The sequence below is a fragment of the Calypte anna genome, chromosome 2 (genome assembly GCF_003957555.1).
Source record: "Calypte anna isolate BGI_N300 chromosome 2, bCalAnn1_v1.p, whole genome shotgun sequence".
Taxonomy (NCBI): Eukaryota; Metazoa; Chordata; class Aves; order Apodiformes; family Trochilidae; genus Calypte; species Calypte anna.
The window spans coordinates 53,621,985-53,649,511 of record NC_044245.1 but is presented as its reverse complement, the minus strand read 5'-3'; the positions used below and the strand labels follow the sequence as shown (position 1 = coordinate 53,649,511).

Below are 27,527 nucleotides of genomic sequence, written 5' to 3'. Positions count from 1 at the left end.
TGGAGAGCAGAAGGTTTTTAAAACAGGACAACGACATTTTATTCCAGCACAACAGCTGAGAAAGGATTCTCCAGTGTATAGGGAGAACGGTTTTAGAGCTTCTCCTCTCCTTCCTTCTTTTGAATGAACTCAGATCTTGGAAACTGAGCTGCTGCCTATATTAGTTTTGTTTACATGACTGACTGACAGGAGATAATATTTCTTTACATCTCTCCTCACAAACGCCTGCAGCAACAGATGGATTTTGCAGCATAATCTAAAGGTCAACAACTTCTGACCAGCAAACTAATGGAGAACAGACCAGACCGCAGAAAGTTCTGCACTGGGGAAACCTAATTAAAAATTATGTTCACATTTAACTAGTGTTTCAGTATTGCACAAGGACCTGATGTATCCAAGATCTGTTCAAATCAATAAATGTTTTGTGTTTTTTTAATCAGGAAAGACATGCATAAATGTAAGTAACACAGCAAATCCACAATTGGCAAGACACAATATGTAACAAATAGAAAATTTTCTCCATCAGTTAAAACTACTTCAGAGACCTTGAAGCATCTCAGAGTATTCTGAGCTCAACATGCCAAAGGTGTGGATTTTATAGTGATGGCTGAGAAATATTTTTGAGTTGTAGATTTAAAAAAATCCAAAACAACTCCTGAATGGACATTCAGAATCACTAGTAATTAATCAAGACCCTCAAGCTGCAAACATGAAATTCCCTACTTCTCTTTAGTTAAGAAAATTGGTCCAACCCTGCCATGCTGCTCAGCTGCCCACCCCCACACCAAAATTTCTTCAGCTGCCCAGGGGTGTATCTTTCAGTTACTGAATATCCTTCAAACTCAGTGGAACTAAACAAACATGACCTATGCTTAACAGTAATGAATGCATACAACTATAGCACCTCATCCAGAAGAAATAAAAGAACAGTCAGATGCCATTTTTATAGCCTTTCAGTAAGAAATTATTCAAGTCTGGCAGTTTGTACATGGGCAACATGTCAGTAAAACCATTCTGCTCTCATTCCAGAGCAAAAGTGGTCCAACAATGAAATCAGTGCAGTCTCTGAAGCACTACATGACCTCTAAATTGGAAGACAAAGGCGAAAGATCTCTGAAAAACAGTATTTTCTATTTGATTTTATCAAAAAGTGTCCGTATCAGTAATAGTTTATCATTGAACTTGAAACATATATGAATTCTAAACATATAAAATAGCAAAGCCCACGTCACAGGTTATACTTATAGTAATTAATAATACACTAATAGTAATTTCAACTATTATGTAACTGGTCATCATCTCTGTGTTTTAAGTTGCAGAACAGTTATTTGATTATAAGGCCTCTCTTTTACACATACTTTTGTGAATATGCCTCAAAAGAAGAAAAAAATCCTCACTTTAATGAACTGAGATTTTTTAAGAATTCTGAAAGCACTTAGCTATGTTTTCAGCTGCACACTTTTTAACAGGAGCAAGGACAATATGCATGTAGGAAAGGAAGTGCACATTTTAAAGAGCTGGCTAAAAGACAGCTCTTTGATTTTGCCCCAGTTGTTGATTTGATTTCATGAGACCATGAAGAAGACCAACCAGTGGAAATTAAAATATTAGATCACAATATATCATCAGACATGAAAACATTAGCTCAGGCATTAAATTTACATTTTCCAGACCATTGGCTCTGGTGACCCAGAATATACTGGGAAATTTAAAGTTCTGCTGTCAGTTCTGTAGCTCTGTTTCACCCTAGCCCAAAGCAACATTCACAACGTGCAGGCTCTTGCTTCTTTCTCATGCAGTAAACTGGAACATAACTTATTTTTAGGCATGGCATACTTACAATTATATTACACATAGGAGTGGGGAAGCTAAGGTCCATGCTCAGTCTCGGATTGGGATGATGCACACTGTTTAATGGAAATAGTAGATGTTGGGGGACCATACAATCAGGTGCATAGCTACTAGAAGCTTTAGCATACTTAGGGAGAATTTTCAGATATTTCTGCTTCTAATATGGAAGAAATCTTTACTGAACAAATAACAAGCTGCCACTTCTTTAAGGGTTTGAAGCTTTTAAAAAACTTTTCACATAAGAACAGATTTCAAGGGATTCCAAAAGCCACACTGTCTTGCCACATGCAGTAACTTTTCAGAATAGCAGAGTCATATCACAGAATCACAGAATGTTTAGGTTGGAAGAGACCTCCAGGATCATCCAGTCCAACCTTTGACTAACACCACAGTCAACTACTAAACCATGTCCTTAAGGACAAGGTCCAAATGCCTTTTTAATGCCTCCAGGGATGGTGACTCCACCACTGCCCTGGGCAGGTCATTCCAATGCCTGACAGCCCTCTCAGTGGAAAAGTATTTCCTAACATCCAGCCAAAACCTCCCCTGGCACAACCTACATACATTCCCTCTGGTCCTGTCACAGTTTACTTAGGAGAAGAGGCTTTTTTCCTCCTCTCTCCAATCTCCCTTGAGGCAGCTGAAGAGAGTGATAAGAGCTCTTCTCAGCCTCCTCTTCTCTAGACTAAACACCCCAGTTCCCTCAGCTGCTCCTCACAGCACTTGTGCTTCAGACCCTTCATGAGCTTTGTTGCCCTTCTCTAGACACTCTCCAGCACTTCTGTGTCCTTCTTACAGTGAGGTGCCCAGAGCTGAGCATAGTACTCAGGATGCAGCCTCACCAGAGATGAGTACAGAGGGACGATCACCTCCCTATTCCTGCTGGCCACTGAGTTCCTAATACAAGCCAGGATGCCATTGACCCTCTTGGCCACCTGTGCACACTGCTGGCTCATGTTTAGTCAACTGTCAATCAATACCCCCAGGTCCCTTTCCAACTTACAGCTCTCTGACCATAGTTCCCCAAGTCTGTTCTTACCATGGAGTTATGACCCAGGTGTAAGACCTGGCAGCATTTGGCCCTGTTAAATCTCATGCAATTAACCTTGGCCATCGGCCCAACCTGTCTGAGTCCCGCTGTAAGGCTTCCCTACCCTCCAGCAGATCAACACAGCCACCTAGTTTGGTGTCATCTGCAAATTTACTGAGGGTGCATTAAATCCCCTCATCTAGATCATTAATGAAGAGATTAAGGAGGCCCCAGTACTGAACCCTGGGGGACACCACTCATGGCCAGTCACCAGCCAGATTTAGTTCCACTCATGACTATTCTTTCAGCCTGACCATCCAGCCAATTTTTTATCCAAACAGAGTATATTTATCTAAGCCAAGTGCCGTAAGTTTCCAAAGAAGAACGCTGTGAGAGACAGTGTCAAAAGCTTTACTAAAGCCCAGATAGACAATGCCCACAGCTCTTCCCTCATCCACTAGGTGCGTCATCTTGTAGAAGATCAGGTTAGTCAGACGGGACCTGCCTTTCATAAACCCAGGCTGACTGGGCCTGATCACCTGCTTTTCTTGTATGTACCATGTGATGCCACTCAAGATGGCTGCTCCTTAACCTTCCCTAGCACCAAGGTCAAACTAACAGGTCTATAGTTCACCAGATCATCCTTTCGACCCTTCCTGTAGATCAGCGGTACATTTGCCAGTTTCCAATCAACTGGGACATCCCCAGTTTGCCAGGACTGTTGATAAATAAAAAAGCCATCAGAATTTTACAACTATGACCTGATAGTAATAAAGACATAAAGACATAATATCTCCTAGTAATCGTCCAGGAAACTGTGGAAATTTCATCAAGAGTAGCTTAGGAAAATGTCAACCTGAGGCCAACACCTATTATGAAAAATCGGAGCCAAAACATCCCAAAATTACAGTAAACTGCTATACAGTGGGACAAATCAGAAAACGCCTATGCCACAAGGGAAGGGAAAAGAAAAAAAAAACATATTTTGCTGGGTTTTGGCTTTCATGCTTTTAGAACATTCTCTCTCACTATTACAACCACAGTGTTTCTCCTAAACATTGTACTGCAGTGAATTATTTCCCAGCATAGTTTTGTTTCTCTTCCCTATATCCATATTATTTTAGAAATCATACTAGAATAACACTGGTAACAGATGTTTAAGCATGTCTGTTGCTATCACAGTTTCAACAGGAGTGTACAAAAGCTGCAATGATCATGTTCTTCCCACCACCATTCAGAGGATTCATCATCACTGATCAAACACCATGGGACACACACAGAGTTGTACTCTTTTCAATATCCTGGTTGAATAGTGGCTCTCCTGGATTTCTAAACTTATCTCCCTCATAGGAAATTCAGATAATAAAAAAAAAATAATTGGATAGGTATGATTGTGATGGGGATATTACCCTGTTACTAAAGATAATATATGAATAAAGGCTATCACATTTTTAAGCAGTATCAAATCAGTTATAGAATGTTTGTAGTAATATAAGCAGACAACAATACAAATAAATACTTTTAAAAAAAGTTTTCTCTTAGTAAATTGCCTGCTATATGTGATCAGACATCTCTAATGCAAAAATATTCTACAGATAAAGTTTCAAATCCACTCACATCTTATTTCAACTGGTCTTGCATGATAAGTCTAGGCTTCAGTAAATGACAGAGGAACCAGACATCAATGCCCTACATATGGTGCACGTGCTTTTTATATGACATACAGTAAAGGTCAGTGATGCTCTTGATAAACAGAGACTTTCTGGAGAGGCTATAAGGCCATGACCTATAAATAGGGAAGAAGTAAAGTCTGTGATACTTTTTCTCCCTTTTTATCAAGGAAAATCTTAGATCCAGACTCTTGGGGATGCTGTGCATTGAGCCTAATCCCTGGTTAGAAGAAGTAGGAAGAACACTTGGGAAAGCGATGTACATCAAATAAACCACTCTGTTGAACACAAACTACATCCTTACCTTGCTCCCTCTAACAGAAGTAAAGGCTGGGTAGGTAGCTGAGGAGACAGCTGCTAACTAATCCTCTTTTAAATGTGCTTGCAATAATTTTACTGTGATTAAAGAAAAAGAATTGAAATATTTTTCTGCCTTCTGGCACTGGAACACACAGTTTTTGCCACTTTACCACAATGGGTTGTTTTCAACACTACTGTGAAATTGCTTGGGGTAAATTCTTTATGTATTAATTGGGAGTTCAGTTTTCACTTTTGCCCTGTCAGGGAGTATTCACTACAGATGAAAGATGATAAAATAGCACATTCTGAAAGGTATAATTTTCTTTACTTATGTTTATTAGGAAGACTTCTAAGACACCAAAGCCATTCACAAATTAAAACCTTCTGGTATAACTGGTGAAGGTGATATTTTTCCAAAGCATCATTTTCACAGTAAGAAACCAGTTCACTTATTATCATATTTATAGTAGTTGGGAAAGAAAAAGAAAAGGAAAAAAAATTATATTGTGCAACTAAAACACCTAAACCCTCTATTAGAAAAATCAGAAAGTCAGATTCACAGATCTAACAGGCCCTAATATTATTAATTTGTAATGTTGACAGTGGTCAAAGGTCTGGCTCACAAGAACTGAGCCCCAATGTGACAGGTAAGGTACAGATACAGCAAATCTTCCTCTACACTTTAAATTAGGCACAAACTACAGGTAGAAAAAAAGAACTCAACAACCCATATGAAGATGTAATGGTGGCCTAACTGTGTAACATTTGTAGTTAGGCTAAGAATACATTCAAATTGTTAATTCCACAGGTTAAATCAGGACAATTAAACATTGCCCTTTGTGTGGTCATGCAACTTCTATTGTTAATGTGCATGGCCATATCACTGCCACAAAAGATACCCAGATAGGTAATTGCACCTTGGCACTTGACTGGAAAGAGCCAGGGCTTTACATCAGCTTTGACATCAGCAGGATGATTTTTAGTTTGTTCCAGTCAAAGGATGGTCAAAGTCAACGCAATATTACATTAAGTTTCTCAATTCATCAATAGCTTGTTTTAATAAATACTTAGAGTCTTGTAAGATCAGATGACTCTGGGAAATGGAAGGCTAGAGTTTAGATTTTTTCCACTTCTAGGACAGTGTCAATAGTAAAATTAATACAAACAGGTGTCTTTGAACACTTTGCTATCCATTAGCCAGCTCACTCTTCATCATTTTAGCATCAAGTTATAAGTGAACACTTATAAGAGATGTTGTCTGAACCAATAAAACTTTCAGAGCTGAAGAAAAACAGGTATTTGCATTAAAAGATCACCTACTTTAAATATAAAATTTTTCTTATAATATGGCTTAAATATAAAAAGCCTCAGATTGCAAGAGAGCTGAAAAAAGCATTAGAGATCGTATTTTTTAAAACACCCAATGATGGGTTCCCTCTCTGAGCAAGAATGAAGCATTGTTGAGCTGGATGCTGGGTACAGACAGGCGTACTACAAATACAGAGTAGAAATACCTGAGTAGTGCAGACTCACAACAAGCAAAGAGCACTAAATCTACTAGAATCATATCACTCTCGTGATATACTCACAACCCTCACAGCTCTCCATCAGCAAACTGAAAATTACTCACCAATAAGACTGGATCTAACTCATAGCAAAATCACCTTAAAATTAACAATTTAAATAAGACTAAAATAACAATTAATTTAATTAAAATTTTGTTTATTCTGAAATTCCAAGAGTCCAAATATGAAGATGTTTCTTTCCTAAGACACATGAAAAAAAATCAGAAAATAGATTGAAGATCAAGGTATATAGAAAATTGGGTGTTCTCATAACCTTTTTCCCAATATATCTGAGTAATTATTTCATACTTGGGCCTCAGATAGGGACAGTTTCTCCATTTTTAGACAGAGCAGACTGGCAAGCCATTAAGGAAAGTTCTTTCAATTAACTTTCAGCTGTACTCAGTGACATAAAGATGAACTTATTATTGTATAATATTTATTATTATACAATCTCATAGTTGCAGCAGACAAAAGATGGAGAAAAGCTCCATCACAATAAGTTGTCTGATGCCTCTTTGCTGTTTCGAAGACAGTGGCAGACATTTGGCTGGGAAAACATCTGGAAAACATTCTGGGAAGTTGTACTACACTGTGTAAAGCATGCTGCTTCCAAACATAGAGGGGAAAATGTAGATGCAATATTGAAGTCCTTAGGTTGTTCCCTCTTCCATGAACAAATGAGGAAAAGGATGAGGAAAAACAGACTCTGCACAGGAAGAAGAAATTATCAGGAACAAGTGGGGTTGCAATAGCTATAGCTGTGCTTCCCAGTGTTAGACAGTGACCCAAGGCAATGTGAGAGGGACTAATGGCTCTGCAAACATAGGCCAGCTGTTTCAACAGCCAAATAACCACAACCCCTGGCTGTGATCTTCGATGAAGACACACAAAAGGTAGTTTCAAAGGTAGAAGTAGTTCTGCAGTTTTGGTTACTCGTTTCAGAGGTGTTTGCTCACTTCCAGTTATACAGCGGGGTGATTCTTCGCAATTTAGATTTTAATTTACTTTAAAACTTTTCCCTTCAATATATTTAATGAGCACGATATGACTGCAAAATGTGTATTAGTCAGCTAAAACACCCACGCCCTGGGTGTGTTATAGCCCTCAGCAATGCTGCTGCCCCAGTAGATCCAAGATGTATGCATACTGGCTGGCAAAAACACACCTTGTTGTGTGTTATTGCTTACATAAGACAGGACTTAACACATGTAACTGTATATTAATGACACTCCTTGATACATTGTTAAACTGGAAACTATGGCTGTACTCCATCAGAGGCCTAGGCGTGTGCTGTATTACACAGAGCAAAATTAATTAAGAAATCCTGCATTCTTGCTGGCAGTAGCTGGAACGATATCCTGGGAACAGGAGACCTCACTGACCTACCTGGAGCAAAATCTGGGCCAGACTCTCAGACAAAACCTCTACCCTGAAACTTGCTATGATGTTACAATTCTTTTAAATAAAATGAAAAAAAAAAAAAAATAAAAAAAAAAAAATCCTATTTTTTCACCTCCACCCCAAGGCTGCAGGCTCCCCATCTCTGTAAAATAGCCTGTGCCAAAGCTGCCTCTGAAGGGGCCTTTCCCCTTCATCCCCCAATAATCTCCCAGCCCTCCTCTGTGCCAGCACTGGCATCTGTGCAATCAGATGGTGAGAAATCAGGAATGCGATCTGGCCAGCCCCTCCCATGCTTTTTTCCCTAGGTTAGTTTTACAGTTTACCACTCGTGTTCATACTGGCACCAGAGAGGCGGCAGAAACATGCGGCTGGGACCTCCCTTTTTGACGCCAGCCCCCACACACAGGGTGGTTTAAAGCAATCGCCAAACCCTATCAGTAACGATGTTGGCAAAAACCTTCTCACAGACACAGTAATCCTGGTACAAAGTTACCCTGCCCCAGTGAATTTCTGTTTGGTTTTTTTTGTTTGTTTTCTTTAATATCCAGTTAAGGTGGCTCTTTGATGTGGGGCTGAGGGGGAGGTTTCCCCAAATTGTTAACCAGCTCTGCTGGCAAACCTTCACGGCTGCAGTGCAGCAGCACTGACTCCAGGAGAGCATTGCCAAGTGATTCCAGCAGTGATCCAGCCCCTCATGTTTTGATACCGATTTTATTCGCTGCCCTGTTTCCTCTCTCTTACACTTTTTCCTCCAAGGACATCAACCAAGCTCTACATTTCTTTATGCTTTTTATCATTTAATGTTTCAAGCTTGCCCACCAGGAAAGGTTTACCCCCAGATGCCATAGCTCCATCAGCTCTCCTATCAGGCCCATTTGAAAGAAGTAAGGTGTTAATTAGGATGTTAATGGTTACAGAAACACCTTTTTCTTCCATTTCAAGGAAGAGACTGCTGGAAACTCAGCATTCTTTATAGAAGTGTCAGACTGCATAAAAAATTCAACAAATAAAAATGCTTTTATTTGGCACTCAGTATTGACAGTCTTTGGCTCCCAACAGCTCCAAACTACAGTTCTGTTCTCTCATGTCTTTGAATGCCAATATATATATATTTTTAATTTATATAGGTTTATTTATTTTTTTAAATTTTTATTTTAAATTTTGTTTATTTATATATTTTATTTATATATTTTAAATTTTTATTTTTTTTAGAATTACTACCTTAGAACAACAGAATGGTTTGGATTGGAAGGTACCTTAAAGATCACTTCATTCCAACCCCCCTGCCACTGGCAGGGACACTTTCTACTAGACCAGGTTGTTCAAAACCCCATTCAACCTGGCCTTGAACACTTCCAGGGAGGGGGCAGTCCCATACCAGAGTGCATCTTTCCCAACAAGAAAATGTTTGAAGTGACATGTGGGTTCATAAGCCATCTGAGCCTTCTGCTACTGAAAGAAGCTGCCCTCCTATTTTCCCTGACAGTTCTTCCTAGTGCCAGTCCACGGTTGCACTGGCTCTGGCACTTTTTTATACCTCTGAGTTTGGTTAACTCACTATACTGACATGAAGCTGTTCACTTTTTTACTGGGTTCATTTTGTGCCAGTCAAGTGAGCCGAATGAACTGAAAGAGGGGGCAAGCAGTGGGAAACATGTATGGGGGGCATTCCTCCTTTTGACAGCAGCAAGCTGCTAAAATGGTTCAGGCACCTTGTGAAACCTCACCCTAAGGGCACAGCTTTACTAAATTGCCTGATACAAATTAAGAGTTAGCTACTACAGAAAGAGACAAGTCCTGGTAGTCACCTCATCTCATATTAAACTAATTCACTAAAGTGGCAGAAAACTACCTGGGGTGGCAGCTGCTCTTTGCCAGGTCAGCAAGTGGAACTGGCACATCTTCTGGTCAGATGAGTGTGGACACTGATCCAAGGCACAGGCAGAACTGGGTGGCAGGAGTGTTAAGAAGAAGTAAAGCCAGGGAGAGGAGTGAGCCCACTCATCTTCAGCTCTGATGAGAACTGAAAACTTGTCAAATCACATACCATTTTATGAAAATTCCTTGCAGAAAAAAAAAAAAATATTTCTCCACTCCTGTTAACAGATAAATGTGAAGCTCCCATTCCCCCAAAGCCTGGAAGCTAAAAACTGCATCTCTTTTTTATACAAATTTTAATTTTATGTAATAACCAAGTCTAACAGTCACTGCAAAAATAGATAGTGTTTTCAGATACTGCTGTACACCAGACTGTGTGTTACCCTTCTCCCAGCTTGATGAGTTAATCATGGCTGTTCTTCACTCACTGCACTATAAAATCAGCATGTCTGGTTCAAATTATCCTCTGCAACAATTTATATTAAGCAAAGGAGGAAATTTTGGTTGCAATCTGAAAATACTTTCTGGAGATGTCAGATGGATAAGAAACTATTTCCTACTTAAAAGTGTAACTGGCTGGATAGGCCCCCCCTCAAAGGCTTGTCATCACACCAATGCTCTTACAGGTATACAACACTGTCTGTCTCTTTAAAACAGCATCTTTGCAAATATTGGCAGCTTTCAACTTTCACTAGCTGCTGTTTTTTAAAATACTTCGTCTCTTGGGTGGGATTTCAGGGTTTTGCTTGTTTTTCAATGGAGCAGGTTATTTGGATTTAAAATGCTTTATGTTACAGGTAGACCAAGATGAGAGCACACTTGCCAGGTGATTTTATGTCACCCAGAGATTTGAAGCAGCTGGTACCTTTGCTGGCCAAAAAACCCCTGCTTCTCTCAGGGTATGCTGCATCAGTACTAGAGAGGTTAGCATCACAACAGTGTCAACCCAGAATTACAAGTTTGGCATGATAAGACCTCAGAGTCTTCATACGATTTTTTTGCTTGGGGGGCAAAGGAATATTTACCCATTACTTCTATTCAAACATCCTCATGTCATTGGCTTTTGGATGCTCATATCTATTTTCTGATCTACTCTGATAAAATCCTATTGGAAAAGATATTATACAGAAACTTCAGGTCCAATTTGCAGGAAAACCTGGACTCATAAATAAACAATGGAATTCATTAAGCCTCGTTCATTAAAAACACAAGTTTGTGGCTTGTTTCTGGTTCTGGCAGATGATTTCTCCAAAGAAAAGCCATTGAAATTCTGCATATTCTCATCTGAACTCCACTCCAAACTTAATTTAAACTTCAGCTTTAATAAATCAGGATCATTACCTCATCCTTACATTTAACTACTAACAGCAAGAAACTTTGTGGATTGCTACACCTGACAAATTGTTAAATATTTCAGCTATTTTCTAAGTTATAAGTAAAATCCACAACATTTCTTTAGTCCCCATCTCCTTTCAGAGAAATTAATGTATCTCCCTGTGTTTATCTTACTTTATTTAAATAACCTCATAACTCATCCTTTTTCACCTTCTCATGATTCAAAATAAATCAGTATGGTCTCGTACTCTACTCTTCCCTAAGGAATACACAGTCCTCTCAGATCTAGTCTTTTTTGAGTAACTAAAATTTTCAAGTCTTTGAATCATTCTGGTTTTGTAATATTTTTCTGTAATAAGAAAACCAGGATGCAGGCACTACCTCCCTTAATTCAAGTTCTGACATCTCTATTGGCACAGGAAAGTATTTGGACTGGGTTGGTCACAGATATGTAAATATTTCACTTCTGAAGTTAAAGAATTGCTGATCTTTTTAAAGAAATTATTGTTCACTGAAACACTCAGTTAAGAAAAAATACTGAAGGGAAAGGAGTGAAAGTAAATTATTTCTCCAGAGAAGGTAATTACATAGCTAAGCATTATCTATGGAGAGAAAGAAAACACTAAGAATCAATAGGGATTGGCAGAATTACTTCAGTGTTTGAGATATTTTACAAACACTAACCTACAATTTCCTGACATCTTAAATTATATGTTTTTGAGAAGAGTACACTCTGGCTATAGTGTGTCATACATAAAAAGTCCTTGCTGACTGAACAGAATGATATTTTTGATACTGTTATGACAGGCTGGGAAAAGCCTTACAAAATATGCCCTCTAACAAAATAAAGCCCAAAGTTACTGGGCTACAATCACTCCTCAATGCAATCTCAGCTGAGATCCAAACTTAGTTCCCAGTACCCATTATTAACTCCACCAAAAGAGCCTGAATAATCGTTAGAACAAATCAAGAACACGGAGTAATCTTCTGGACCCCAGGGGCCTGCAAGAGATATGATTTCCATGCTTCCAAGAGCATGGAAAATAACCAGGCCAAGTATTTTTACCAGAATTAAGTACTAATGCTTCAGTAGCTTCCAGAAAGAATTATGATTAAATGGAGTTTAAAACCAAATATTAGAGAAGGAAAATAGATTTCAAGTTATTATGTAAACCAGACATTTTCTATGCAAATTCAGGCACTGAACTTCTATAATCTGAATTTTAAAATATAAGCTGATGTCTTGATTGTAAATGGTGGTGGTTTTTTTTTTTTCTGAATGTCATGCTGAATAACCATGGTGTGTGGGTGGAAGGGATTGGCACAAGGAGGAATTCATTCTTGTAAAAAAGGTTTTTCTAAGGGCATGGAAATATAAAAATATTGCACTTCCAATAAAAACGGAACTAACTACTGTTTGCAAACACATGAATGTGCAAATGAAGAAGCATTACTTGTTAGTACTGACAATATTTGATTCAGCCCATGTATATACCAGTAAAATGGTCTTGCTGGTCTCAGTCTCACCCTTCTTATCTCTCTAAGTGGTTCCATCTTTTCCATGGAGATACCAGGGTTCCTTACAAGTTAATTTGGACAAACTTCAGATTAGTCTTCTGAACACACCCTCACTGTTAAGTGCTACCTGTATTGCATTATTAAAGTGCAACTTAGTTATTCTAAATTGAAATACTTGGCTTCTGTAATTTCCATTTTGCCTCATTAGCCAGAGCAGCATAACAGGTGTTAAAAACCTTTTCTGTTTAAAACACCATTCTAGGCCTATTGTGTATTTTCAGTTTACACATCTGCAATACAGAATAATGAGAGGTAGATGGAAACTACCAATCCACTTCAAGCATTCTTAATATATGCAGCCATACCCTTCTCTCATGGGTATGAAGTAGCTGTTTGTCTGTATATCTGGAAATGAGGATTGCTGAGTTTGTGAGCAAAAAAGCAGTGGCAAAGCAGTGAATAAGCCCAAAGTCATCTACTCACCTCAATAAGATGTAGAAGTGCCCCACTCCTGTCCTTTTTAGACTGATACAACAGAACTTTTTAGCTCAAACTGGTGCAGCTCTGCTACGTCACTGACGCTTTGCTAATTTACAAGAGTCAAACCTTTATTAGTTAAGTAAAAGTGGGAAGTGCTTAAATAAATAAGAAAGCCTATTTCATGCTGCATCTCTATCTTGGAAGATTGTTATGTGGTTAATTGTACAAAAGAACTAAAGAATGTTACTTTAAAAATGGATGAAAACATTTTTCATAAAATGCAACATCTCAAAATATAAATAATTCTTTTGTTTACACTTCAATTTTCAGAATAAGATGAAGATATCTCAGCATGAAATCTATTTGTAAGAGGTAACAATATTAGTGTTCTGTATTGCATAGAATTTGATTAATGGCTTTTCTGGAATAGTTTCTAACTCTTCATCCCATAGGGATGGGACCTATCCCATAGGGATAGGTACTAAAACCTATCCTTTGTAACAGCTGTATACTATTCTGCAGAAAGATGCCAAAATGGTATAATCATACATGAGTATGTGTTAACATCTGGTCACCCTTTCAGGTCAGTTTCCTTGAGATAATGGTACTTTAGATCAACATGTGTGTTTCATCTCAATGCTTAATTCTAATTTCCTATTGAAAGTACACAAAAATTTAGTCCTTACTAAGTTTCTTTTTCTTCCACGCCAACAGCCTTCCAATAACTGAATTGAGAACACTTGCTGTCCAGCAGTATCTATAGAGGATAATATTCTACATACACCAGTTTAAGACTTTCTTGTATACCTTTTTTCTCCCTTAATCTAAATTACTCTTAATTTCTTTTTAATACAGCATTATTTTTTGTGGTCACATTATAGGCTTAGGAATCAGGGGTTCTATTTCCAGTTCTATCATGAGCCATCTTGGCTAAAAAACCAAAACATTACTTAGTAAATGTATATTCTGACATTATGAGAACAACTGACAGAAGCCTCAACATATAATGGATATAATAGTAGTTTTAAATTATTTTGTTGCTTCAAATTGGCAATGTCTTTTGGAAAACACGAGGCTCTAAGGGTAAGAAAAAAGTAAAATATGCTTGGAAGAGAGATTAACAGAAACCAAATCAGTTTCATTTTTCTTATCAGAAAACGGAGCAGGTTAAAGTTATCAATGCAAAAAAGAACTTTTCAGATTACTATGCTTTCATCATACAAGACTGGCTGCTTCTAACCAAGGACAATAAAACTTGCATGGGTCAGAAGCCAGTAACAATTTGGGACTTAATGAATGTGAAGTCTTAGAAGTAAAAAAAAGAAACCATCTCTACTGATTTACAGAAGTGTGAAATAGCTGAATGTACAAGTCTGCCCATGACATTGATGGAACAGACAGGTGGTTTCCAATTACTATCTCAAATACAGACATTTTACTCTGATGATGAATGATAACAGAGGGAAATTTCATCCTACCTGAAACTAAATGATCACTTTGGTTTCTTCTTGTCATAATATCAGCACATACATAATATGCTTTTCTTAGAAACTGTTAGCTAAAGCATGAAGAACTTCATATAGAAACAAATGGGCTTTTTTGGACAAATGATAGAAATAGGGGAAGGGGCTTGAAAGTTATTGAAAATCCACCTAAATATTAACACATATTAATTGTTCTCCTTGATATATGAACTGCAATAACGCCAACAAAGAAAAACCACCAAAAACTGAGCAATGAAACATTTCAGGTCTTTTGTACCTCAACCTTTTGTACAACTCATTTTAGCATATAGTTTCAAAACATTATTTTTATTATCCGTCTGTGTTTCATAAGGGCAAGATGTTTAAATAATTAAAAATAAAATACAAGATTTAATTTAGGATTAAAATACTCTCTTTTATGCTAAAATTCTTTGCCTACAATTATATTTCCTATGGCCTGATCCATTTCCCTCCAAAGTCTTTTTCTTTGATCAATAAACCAGTGCTAGCTGAACATTAATAAAAATCAGGGTCATTAAGGTAGGAAGGCAGATGCCAAATTCAAATATGTACACTGAATACTTTCTTTCCATAAAGCTGCATTCAGCTTTACAACTAAATCAAGGCTGAAAGCTTTTTAAGTACAGTATCTAAATTAGGTAAAGGGAATTTTTTTTTTAATATTTAAAAAGTATTTATTACAACACTACAACTACTACTCTGCCATTCAAAATTAAAAAGGAAGTGAACTGATAAAAATATAAGCTGCCACAAAACCATACTTTTCCTGTCTTGAAACTTTTCATACTTGCATGACAACAATTTACCTAACATATCAGCTTCTCTAAAGAGAAACCCTAATTTGTTTTATAAACAACCACTATAAAAAAATTATTCAACTCACATCAATATTCACTGCTGTTTCCATAAGAGTTTTACAAAAAGAAACATTGGCTTTGAGTTTCATTATTAGTTCCCAAGTTTAGACCAAGGTCTACTTACTTGCATCTTACTTTGCCTTTTTAAAAAAACATTTTAGGTACTATCTGACTGTTGCTTTGATGTGATGGTTTATATAGACCAAACACTTTAAAAATCCAGTGGATTAGAAGTATGTAAACCAGAATAAACATGCAAACAAAAATGTTTGCATAGAGTCTCTCTTCAGTCACACTGCAAACATGCACCCAAAGGTTTTTTAGATCTCAGTGTTCAAATGTGAACATATGAAAACATTTGTGGCTTTTTTCCCCCTGTGGCTTCATAGGAGTGTTAATAATCATAATGATCTGTTCCGTATTTTAGAATTAATAACCAGATTTAAGCAAAAGCTATGAAGGTAAAAATGCCAACAGAGGGCAAACCACTAACAGTGACACTCAGATGTTTCTGCCCACATATTCAGCACAGGTTTGGAGACTAGAGATGAATAAGGAATGTACTTAAGGAGAAGATTATGTACTATGTTATACAATTCTAGAAAACTCCTGACATCTGTAATTACTTAACTAGAAACAACGTAATTTTAGTATTATAATATCATGATATTCTTACATAAATTATTTTAGGCAAATTAAACAATAATCCATGAGAACATGACCCATTTAAATCAATTTCAATTATATCACTTTTACATAAAAAGAAATAGCAGAAATCTGTCATTAAAGTCAGAACTGATTAATCTAGATCACAGCTGTAAGTATCACTTGGCATTTAAACTGAATGTTCATATAGGGCAGTGAGACTTTATGATGCATCAGAAACTCACAGCAGAAAGATACCCTTTAATCACCAGCTTCCAAACAAAAAAAATTGAGCAATTTGAACTGTGGATCCCAAAGGTAGCAGTAAACATTCAACTGCTGTCCATGCCAGACTGACTGCTATCACTGTTCCAGTAGTATCTGAACACTTCCCAAACAATAACATTTTGCTACTTTTCCATCTGTAGCAAAAGTAAAAAATAGGGTGGCATGGTGGGGATGTAAAGGATCTTTTCACAGACATTAGCAAGCTGAAGAGAGGAAATTTTGCTTCCCATCAGGAAAGTCACATGAAATCACAAAGTCCTTTCTGCTAACATTAATCAACCTTTAACATACACTTAAAGTCTTAATTTTGATAGTGACCTAGGTTCTTGTTCGTTCCTTCATACTGCTTCTGCTCCAGAAAACAAGGCTAAGATTCTGTTTGAAGTCATGTGCTAGGATGCTATGTCTACACATGGTGCTGAGTAAGAGAAACAAACCCTTCTAGATAGAAACACAATAGCTAGAGGAGACATGCAGCCAGGAAGAAAGCTGTGCAAGTCCATTAGAAACAGACTTAGAAATTTCACATGACAGCTGGGCTTTGACATAGTGACTGCAAAAATCCCTATGAAATTAATAGGACCAGTATTTTCCCCGAGTGTGCTGGAGAACAAAGTGAACCACCTTAGCCCAAGTTAATAGTGCTGGGATGTCCCCCAGGCATGCTGAAGACATGATGGTCCTGTTATACTTATGAAAGCACAAGCCCGTTCTGTTTAGAAAGCCCCTGGAAGAGAACTTGCTTCCTGATGGCTTCTCTATGGTTGATCACATCTCTGGGCCAAACAGAAATAAAGCCATGAAACCTGTCACATTTTCTTTCAGGATGTTATGAGGCAAGCAGGGCATTAATGACAGATGAAACTTTTGTTTTCCTCTTTGTAAGCCCTGAAACGCTGGAATCCATCCAGTTACCAGAGCCAGAAAAGGGTGCAGGTATTTCACTCTGACCTTCCCCCGCTGTATATCCATGCCAAGGAACTTAAAGAAGCTGACCCTCTTAATAACAGGATTACAACTCTCAAAGATCTTTAAATACATAAATCTAGACCAACTATTATATCACAGAAATCACTGTATAACAACTGAATTAGGAAAAAAATGCATGTTTGGTTTTTTTTTTCCTGACAGTTGTTTATTTGTGGATGCACTGAAGTTGTCCAAATAAAACAGTAAAATTATTTACATGGAATCATCATAGGTGCTATGACTAAACAACCCTTACTGCAAGGAATAAAACCCAAACCAAACCAACAAAACCCAAATCAATAGAGATGAAACAGGAAAGTTTTTTGGGTTTGGCTTTGTTTTCCATATATAATCTTACTTCCAGATCTAGTTCTTTAACAAAGATGATTTCACATATATTTTCCTTGTATGTTGTGTAATCAAACTGGTTTAGACATCTCCAATAATGAAGATGTTGCTACTATTATTATAAAGTCACATAAAAGTAGGTGAGCAGCTGTAGCCTAATAAACACAGCTGAACAAAGGAAACTGCTGACAAGCTGCAATCTTGTTTTAATGTAAATTCTCATGTGTTCACATCATATTTTTAATTGTATGCAACAATAAATAAGCTTCTGTCACTAGCAGTTTCTCATAAATGGGCTAATGCTAATTATCCCTCTATTTTAATCCAAATGGTTTTGGTGAAAAGATTTATGTCAGAAAATAACAAAAATAATAAGCTTTGCAAGCCACTTGAGTGGCAGAAAATATTATAGCCTTCTTTATTTGATTTTTCTAGTTTTATACAAAAGCTGTGACAACTCTCATAAGACATCTCAGGATTTCAAGCATTAGATCTAGCAATATATTAATTATGTAAGAAATATGTAACTTGTTTCTCTAAACTTTTCATCAGGATTGCTGTACTGGTGAACTGAAAGCCAAAATGTGCAACTCCAGCATGACCACTGAATTTAAAGATTGGTCTTTCTCACCTGAAAACATGATTAATTTATGGGCAACAGGCTTCCCTTCCATTCTGTCCTTTATTTTGCAGCTAGCATTAGGAAACATTTATTTGGTTTGAAATAATTTTTACCGGTCTGAAAAAGTTATTTTAGCTCTGACTAATGATAAGACACAACATTGAAAAGAATGACTGCCCAGAGAATGATTAAGAAGGGTCACCCATGGAATCATAAAATCATAGATACAACATTCCTCCTTTTGATTTTCACTCTTTTAGTCCAATTAATCCTTCTAGTTACATGCCTTAAGTTTCCAGTCAAAATCAAGACTGTCCTGAGTACTGTACACATATATAGCTCGAGACACAAAGGTGATGCTTGCATTGTGTGGTGGTCCCTAGACCAGGCACACATTTTCCACCCTGCAAGCATGGTGTCAGGTCTGGCTAGAGCACTGCCCCTGCTGCATGGGGGAACCTACAGGCTTAAGCACAGGGTGTGCGTGAGGGTGTTTGCACCAGAGCAATGAAGTGGCTGAAAGACTGGGGGATACAGAGAATACTGCACCTATAGCTGCTTTACTGATGTGGTATCAGTGGCTGTTCAGCTGTAAAATAAGAGTAGGCATATTAACATTCTTGGCCAGGCAGAGTTCAACAGCAATTCACACAAAGCTTTCAGTTTCATTTAAAAGAAAATAAAAAGTTGCCAAAAAATTTGGGAGCATCTGGTCCCAAGAATAGAAGGATCAAAACCATAAAAGTAGATGTGGGAATGTAGAATAAAAAAAGATGTTGAGAAAAGGATCTTAAATACAATGATGAAGGCAATACAGAGACTAGAAGAGTCTATAAAATCATTCATTATTCAATAATACCACCTTCAAAATGTTATATATCTATTTCACTGCAGTTTTAAGATGGAATGTGTGAGCATCTCTCTGATGTCATCAGAGCTCCCCAGTGGAACAAAAATCCACACAAGCAATCCTGAGGGCATGTTATTTAAATCTTTCAGTGACAGCTGTAATTTGCTTTTTAACAATAAGAGTTTTCCTCACCAACCTAAAAGGAATATTACTATATCAGCAGAACCAGGGCCACACATTTGACTGATACATGGGGCACAAATTACTCTTGGACATCTTACAGTTATAGACTTTGAAAATAAATATTGTGTCATTATGTGAATATACATCCATTTATATTAAAATACAAACTGTACTAATGGCTTAAAATGACAAGAGATGGAGGTTGTTGGCAACAACTCCTTAAACACTTTCTTCCTTTTGCTTTATATGGTCACATTACTTATTATGGTCATATCGCTTGGTCTTATTATCAGGATCAGCATACTTTTCCTATACCTACATCATGTTTTTACTCATTATTTCCATCTGACAGACAACCCATATCGGAAATGAGCTATCAGATTATTTGTCTCCTCTGCCTAATTCATGTGCCTCAGAGTCCCACATCCCCGCAGCCTGACAGCCAAGGACTGTCTCCCTCTACAATATACCCCTTTAATCAGTCTAGCTATATTCCCTGTTTATCTTCATCTGTACCATGGCTATTAAATCAAACTCTGTGTAAGATTTGCTCATAGTAAGAGTTTTGAAAATACCAGCTTCCCAGCAGTGCTTCAGCCTTATAAGATAAAGAGGGTAAGGATCTAGACAAAGTGAAACATAGATGATGTTTGTCAGATGCCATATTAAAGTGCAGAACTTGAAATATATTTAAAAATCAATACATAGAATCATTGGAAAGGATAATAAGGGAGCACTGAATATTAACAAAGAGCCTATGTCCTCTTTGTAACCTTTTACAGTGACTGTCCACTAGCAGGTGATTTAGAAGTCAAAGGAAGGACCACTCCTTTCCATTAGGGAATCTAATTCTTACATTAGGTTTCCTTATGGTACATGGTAGTTAAAATTTTACTTACACACTGAGATATAACTATTTCACATGCAGTAAACTTGTCAGCAAGGAAAGTTGAGTTTAAGAGAATTGATGAAATTAAAAAAAAAAAAAAAAAAGGAGGCTCTTTTGAAGGGTTTGCTATATGAGTCTGCAAAAAGTCACAGTAAAACTGCTTTATATACATAACTGTATCTAAACACGGGCAACCAAAATCTTTCAAAGCTTTTATAGTATCTCGTAATGGCCTCATATGAAGATTAGATGAAGACCAAGAATTCTTAAATACTCCTGTGGCCAGAAGAAGTTAAATTTGGAATAAAAGGAAGATACCTTTGTATCGATAATCAGGAATAACTAGTTCAATTCCCATTCCTGCTTGCACAGAATTAAACACTGCTGAAGAAGCAAAAAAGCAGCAAAAGTAGGAGCCTTCCAGCTGTGTATTAGAAAGTTGTCAGCATCAAACAAATACTAAAGAAAAATGAAGGAAAGCCACTAAAATTGTTTTGTTTGAACTTCTGGGCTGGGAGAGGGAGAACTCAGTTTATGATCTCCTTGCAAAGCAGCTGTTTGTCTATGTGGTGGAAATACCAGACTTAGGATAACGCGCTCTCTTTGATATGGAGGAAACACTTCACAGTTACAGGAAAAACACTGACAGCAAATCAGTCACTGCAGAGCTGAAAATGTAAATAACAGAACACCACCTCTAGATTAAGACAGCCATGGATATTCTGGACATCACCATCTGCAAAAAGGTAGGACTTAAATCATATAAGAAGTCCCAGTAAAGTCCTTCTTAACCACAAGCTTCCAAGCTATACAGACTTCTATATAACCCCCCCAAATCCTATCTCACTTTATGTACTACTGCTTAGTGTTCTGATTTTACCACAGGTTATATGAAGTCTAGGTTTTGGGTTTTTTTGTAGAATAGGATCATTGAGTGCTGTGATCAGCTGAAAAAAAAATCTCAGCTTGAATCCAACTAAAACAAATTCTAATTCTCACATTTGTTAAGAATTTCTTGGCACCAGTTAATAATATCACAAGTCACATTAAAAAAAAGAAAAAAAATATACTGTTTGTATATTGTGTGTGTAGCCAGTGTGTGTAGTAGTGTGTAGCCAGAGAAGTACAGAATTCAGAGGGGAATTTTGACACAGCCTGAAATAAGTGCTCCCATAAGCCTGGAGAGTCTTATGGAGATTTAAATACTTGCCTTTTCTATGAGAAGGAATAAGCAGAGCATTCCTGTACCATCTAGTGCCTTGGGTAAAAAAACCAGCAAATTTTCTGCAATCTGGTATCAGCCACAGAACTTCTGGACAGGATCAAAAGTGACAAGATAGGGGAAGATAAGAATTCCAGGGACTGCACTGGTGACTAAGACTTACCCACAGATTCTTGATCTGTTTAATTTTGTAAGACAGAAGAATAAGTACTGGGAAAAAACCCATCAGTATATAACTTGAGAATGCTGTGCTTAAGAATTCCGGCCAAGTTAAAGAGGGATATTATAAAACTTAGAGGTAAATGAAGATGAAGGCTAATCAGAAACAGAAAGGGTCCATTAAAATTCAAATACTAAAATATTCTTCCCTCTCCTCTGGTAGAAAGCCTAATGTCAAAAAAAAAAAAAAAAGAGAAAGTCAAGGACAGTGCTAACATATTGTACTACTTCTCAGCATCCTGAAAACACTCCATGAGTTACACAAAATAAAAACTAGTCTGAATTTAGCCCTTCACAAACTACATAAAGCCAAGTCAAAAAGATGCACAGGCCTCTAAAGTGAAACAGAATCTAACCATTTCAAGTGAAATGGTTAGATAGCAAACACATACAGTAAAAATTTGTATCATGGATTTCATTATACAGAATGTAATTAGTCAATTTAAAATTAACCATGTTTACTGCTATAAAGAATGCCATTGGATATTGAATGCAAATCAACCATAGTATCTCTCTCACATTTGGGTATCCTAAATATTACTAGACATACAAATAACATTTTCATACTGTACTTTTTAAAAAGTGCTTTCTGAAAAGCTATTCTATTCTTAATATCAAGTAAATAATTATAAATAAAATAATCCATATTTTAGGATTTGGTATCTATTGCAAAACACCTGAGAACAAATTGGGATATTATTAACTTTTGAATATTCAGAAATCACACTTTCATTGTCTAAATGTTTTTCTTCTTAGTGCTACTGCAAATGCTTTACTAAGCTTAAAATAAATCTTCTATGAGGGTTTAACAATGAAAGTACAGTGTTTCATTTCCATGGGAATTGGTAGAGCCCCTATGACATTACAAATGAAACACAAAGCTCAAAATAGAGCTTAGGTAAGATTTAAAAAAAATAATACCCAAATTACTTAGGTAAATTAATCAATATTGGCTCAATACTCTGTTCAGTAAACCACAAAGTACAGCAAAGGGGCTCTGCCACAAGAGAACTATTCCCTTCAAGTGCTGAATTTCTTTAAATTACACTATACTAGTTTAATTTAAATCACTGCTTAATTAGTGTTTAAATAGCAGTACAGTAGCTGAGATTAGCTGCATGTACCTCCTGAGTAATTTAAACTAGTTTTTAACTCTTTGCTATCTCAATATATTGCTTCCTCACCAAAGGGCCTGGCCCTGCAATTCTGACTCACAGACACCCCTGCTGACTGCTAATATTCATCAGGGAAAATTTAAGTTTTGAAACTAGGAGTCTCATTAGATTGTAATTCAGTCACAATATATGCAAATACTAGAAGCTTACTGTGCAACTACATTAAAACCCAGAAGTGGAGGAGGAGGAGAGAGGTCTCCAGCAATGTTACCAACATGGTATGGTGGGGCCTGGAAGTGCCATAGCAGAAAGTGACAGCAGGTGCTGGAGGCCTCCCAATTGATCATCTCTTGGGACTCCCTCCAATTTCATTAAAATCCTAAAACAAAATCCTGTCTGAGTGTGCAAACTGAGGGAGCTTCCCCACACAGCAGGTAGGGTGGAGAGGCATTATCCTTGTCATGTGCCTCAAAGCATTTTGAGAAACCTGTCCTAGGTATGATCTACACAGTGTATCAATGCTGATTAGCTTTTTCTTCTAGAGGGTCTTAAGTTGTTTGTGTCTAATGAAGTGCTCCATACTACCCAGAGACATTATTCTATTAGACTGAAGCCAACAAAAGATGCTCTATAAAGAAGGATGCAGGCTTCATAGCAACTTGAAAATAAATACTAATACTAATGAAGGATAAAAATTGTTCATATAAGAGTGATGCTGATTTTAAAAAACTGTAATTTAAAGAAAACATATACAGAAAAACATGAATTTGTAGTGAGAACACCTACAGCAACCTACAAGTGAGTACTGCATTCATTGTCTCACAAGTCTCTCTGTTAGAAAGTCCCTCCTTAGAGTAATGGAATATTATGGACTCCCTTAGTAATTAAAGAAATTATTTAAAGGCACACTTAAAAGATTCAGGTTAGCTGAAGGATGCATAAGAAGTTTTTCTCCAGCTATCTGAGCTTCCTGAAGAATGCTGTGTCCTCACAGCAGGAGTTGTGCCAACGGATTCCAGCAGTGTTGTAAGACCCTGGGAAAGTGGAGGCTGCTGGGGACTGCTGCCGAAGCACCTCCTTGTGGTGCTGAATGCTTGGAGATGAAGCCTTAAAAGGGATGCTTTCTGCAAACCTCTTGGGATTTTGCTTCCCATTCTTTGAGGCAAGCTGTAGATGCACTTGTGTGAATCTACTGAGGAGGGAACCTCCAACAAGAAGTTTGGCTTAGAGAGGGATTGCAGAACCTGCTACCCTAAATCAGTGATTTTTGCTACATGGACTGTTTAGGTCTTCTAGCTCTAAAGGTCTTGCCTTATAATGCATGACCAGTGACTAATACAATACTTAATCTGGGAACTATCACACTGAAATTATACACATATATTTTAAAATATGCAGCTATCAATTCAAAAAGTGTGAACTGAGCACATTGCTCAGTATGGTAGAATTACTAATCTACATCACAGAAATACTTAGGGACACATGATCTGAATGATATTTTAGACATAGTGACCAGTGGTTCTCCAGGCTTTGGTTCATTGGAAACAAGATAGGAAATCTGCATGCAGGTACTCAAGGATGTTGTAGCTGTGGCCCAGACTGGCAGTGAGAGATAATTAGTGTTAAATCCTACAATGAAATTAATGAAAGTTATGGACCTTTAGCACAGCTCAAGTATTGTCATTCTAGCCTTAACATTTTTACTATGCAGCCTAATATGATGAGGAAGCCTCACATGTATTCCCCAAAGGATTTCTCTCATGAAGATGACATTCTAAATGTTTTAGCTGCTCATAAATTAAGGATGAACATTTTTTTGTCAGTAAAGGTACAAAAATTAGTGAAAGTGAGATTCTAGAGAATTGATCATGAGAAAAACCAAGTGTGATTTAGGTAGAATACTTTCTGACAAATACTTAAGAAAAACATCACAGAACAGAAGCTCACTCTCAACAGTGAGTGCTGAATTGCCTGTTAAAGCCTGATTCTTATTCATTTTTCTCTGAGGAATTTTTCCTTATTACTGGGTGGAATAAAAAGTGTTGTTTTGAAAGTTCAAACATTTTGTCAGAAGAAATCCTACAGTAATTATACATCCAGTGGAGATATTTGTTAGTTCTATAAAAATTCTGGTGATAATCACTTACTTTTACATTACTATCAGATTACTAGATGGTAAATTGAGATGGCAGGTAGGTTTTTCAGGCACAATTTGAGCTACCTTCTTTCCAAATGAGAACTTCTTCTACTTCACAAAGAAATATTTTAATGTAGATGGTTTACTGGACTGTAATGAGATGCATTATATCTTCATAGAAGAGACAAAGTTATGATAGTGATTTCCACAAAAGTGCAGCAGGAGAGGCTCCCAAAACCAAACAACAAGACAAGATCACTCATCCAGTGTCACTGCTAAGAGAGATGGAGAATATCTGATTGGCAGTATTGTCTGACCCAAGATGAGGCAACCAGAACAAGAAAGTTAGTAAAAGGACTGAAGGGGAAAAAACCCCCATACTACCAAACCCTGCTTCTTCAATAGCTTCCATCCATTATATCAATGCCAGTGAGAGTACTTTCTTCAAAAAGACTGATTAACCTGGGCCTGACAATTTCAAAGGCTCTGAAAGCTAAACTTTTATTATAAAATAATGGAAAGGCAATAATAAGAGCTGCCTCTTTAAAGCTTTTAAATTATTCTTACACAGTTAAAGAAGTTAGCTCAGAGGATAATTCTTCTGGTTTTCATTCCTAATGATTTCTTTTTACAGAAAAATTAAGCCTATAGAAAGGGTTGCTCATGGTGATTCCATTTGTAAGCATGTATAAAAGATACCGTTTCCTCCCCTGTCTGGCCTGTGTCTTTATTTCTGTTTAATAAATAATGCAAAAAAATTGTAGAACAAGATAAGTGAAGAAAATGTTGCAAGAAGTTTACATTACCCTGCAGGCAATTTGCTGGTCAAAGTTGACAATGACCATACTAAAAAAAAAAACAAAAACCCAACCAAAAAACCCTCACAATAAACCTCCAACTTTGTGCAAACAAACCCTCCATCTACTGGACAAATACAAATGGATGAATACTATTAAATTAAAACAACAGATTTCCTTTTCATCGATTCTCTGGCATACTGTAAACTTAAGACTGAAACTGAGACATCTGTCTCCATTGGTTCACTGGAGTCATATGAAACACTTGGACAAAGATTAGCAAGTCCTACTGTTAAGCCCTTTCCTTATTTACAGAAATATATGCTGTAAAGGCATCTACAGCAAAACCACATTGAATTATTTTTGCAAACTCCTGTCTTACATAAGCAAAACATCTGAGTGCAACAATGAAGTTAATGTAACCATAGACTGGAAAGATGGTCTGAACATCCACTGATTGGCAAGCATGGAAACTGGTTCCTTTGATGATCCCTCTATTAAAATATTGTTCAAATACCAAGAAAAAACAAAAAAAAGCCTCCCAAAAAACCCCAAGTGAACCCAAAAACAAACAAAAAACCCCACCCCATCTCTGCTATAGACTTCAAAATTCAGTATGAACAGCTGATGTGGGCTGAATTCTTCTTTAATAGTTATGATTATATTTCAATGTCTTTTGTGATTATGACAATTTTGACAAGATAATAATCTCCTCTGAGCAGGACTTTTTAAAGCTTAGAGAAATAATGTAAGATTCATTAAATAATCTGTCAAATTATCTATGAACCCTGCTTTCAAAAGAAATCCTATGATCTCATTAAAACAATTACAGAAAATCTATGCCTGCTATTATAAATAACAAGTGTCTGTATCCTTAGTACTCAAAGCTGAGATCTAAAAGTACAGTACAAGTGCAAGATTCAAGAGGTGATAGCATAGCTTTGCTCTCTTAATATGATAAACAGAAGTTCCTGTGATAAATATCCTGCTAGATCCACTTTTAAACCTTAGTCTTCAAAATGGAGGGGAAAGAAACAAGTCTGTAGTTTTGCTAAAAAATCAATTAATATAGATATGTATATCACAGCCTCATTTCTCTTTTCTTTCCTTACATTTTTTTTCTTCTATTCTCTCGTTACTTTTATGGAAAAGAAAAACTCAGTTCCACGCGGCACAACAATGATGCAGAAAGAGAAACACAAGTACAAGCAAAAATCAACAGAAAGTACCTTTAAAAAATCTTTTCTAGAATTCTCTTTTCAGCAAGTACATTAGAAAATAAAGGAGTGAAACCTAAGATGTCAAAGAATGAGAGAAACTATGAAGGTCAAGTATCATTCTAATTTCAATTTTACATATTCATAGAATCATAGAATTGGCTGGGTTGGAAGGGACCTCAGAGATCATCAAGTCCAACCCTTGAACCACCATTGCGGTTACCAGACCATGGCACTGAGTGCCACATCCAGTCTCTTTTTAAATATCTCCAGGGATGGAGAATCCACTACTTCCCTGGGCAGCCCATTCCAATGCCTGATCACCCTCTCAGTAAAGAAATTCTTTCTAATATCCAACCTAAACTTCCCCTGGCAAAACTTAAGATCGTGCCCTCTTGTCTTGTTGAAAGTCATGATTCATTTAGGGAGACACAGGACTGACCAAGAATGGGAAGAAGGATATGGCATTTATTTTCCTGTGATGTAAATACAGCAGGCAGGAGAAAGAGGACAAGAATAGTTTTGGAAGCTCTACAAAACAGTTGCCTCCTCATAACTCAACAAGTGGGACAAACCCTGTTGACACTGATTATGGCTTTACTCTAGTAGTCAGCATTGCACTTGGAAAATTCA

General features: G+C 37.0%; 1 protein-coding gene across 1 annotated transcript in view; it reads right to left on the bottom strand.

Annotated features, from left to right (window-relative positions):
* Positions 1-27,527, bottom strand: part of ULK4 (unc-51 like kinase 4) — a 205,602-nt gene that overhangs the window by 22,613 nt on the left and 155,462 nt on the right. The gene's annotated exons all lie outside the window — the stretch shown is intronic.